This window comes from Crocodylus porosus, unplaced genomic scaffold (assembly GCF_001723895.1).
Source record: "Crocodylus porosus isolate Cpor-Errol unplaced genomic scaffold, CroPor_comp1, whole genome shotgun sequence".
In the NCBI taxonomy this organism is placed as follows: domain Eukaryota; kingdom Metazoa; phylum Chordata; order Crocodylia; family Crocodylidae; genus Crocodylus; species Crocodylus porosus.
In genome coordinates this window covers 52,045,833-52,046,751 of record NW_017728909.1, presented here as the reverse complement: position 1 = coordinate 52,046,751, position 919 = coordinate 52,045,833, and positions in this window count along the sequence as shown.

Here is a 919-nt window from a genome sequence, read left to right as displayed (position 1 = left end):
TTGGCTTTTTCCTGGGCGTCAGTTGTCAGTTGCCCCATCTGGTTTAGCAGGGGTCCAACATTGCCCTTGCTTTTCCTCCAGCTCCCCACATATGAAGTACTATGAAGTAGTGCTTCCTGATATCTAGCCTGAATCTACTCTCAGTCAACTTATGGCTGTTATTCCTTGTTACTCCCAGTAGTGCTTGGGGGAACAGGGACTCTCCCCTTGCCTGCTGGTCTCCCTTGGCCAGTTTATAGATGGCCACCAGATCCCCTCTCAGCCTTCTCTTGTGCAGGCTGAACAGGTTCAGGTCCCATAGCCTCTCCTTGTAGGGCCTACTCTGCTGTCCTCTGATCATGCAAGTGGCCCTCCTCTGGACCCTCTCTATGTTGTCAACATCCATCCTGAACTAGACATAGTATTCCAACTGCAGCCTGACCAATATCATATAAAGGGGGAGGATCACTTCCTTGGACCTGCTCATGATGCATCTGTGGATTCATGACAAGGTGTGGTTAGATTTTCTGACTGCATCCCCACATTGGCAGCTCACGTTCATCTTGGAGTCTATAATGACTCCAAGATCCTTTTCTGCCTCTGCACTGATGACAACGGAGTTCCCCATCCTGTAAGTGTGGTGCTGGTTCTTCATCACCAGGTACATCACCTTGCACTTGTCAGTGTTGAATCCCATCCTATTCTGGTCCACCCACCCCTGTAACCTGTCCAGATCCAATTGCAGCCTGTCCCTCCCTTCTAGGGTGCCCCCTTCTCCCTACATCTTAGTGTCATCTGCAAGTTTGAACAAGGTGCTTTTCTCCTCCTTGTCCAAGTAGCTGATGAAGATGTTGAACAGTGCAGGCCCCAGGTCCGAGCCCTGGGAGACCCCACTGCCCACACCCCTTCAGGTCGAAAATGACCTGTCCACCACCACTCT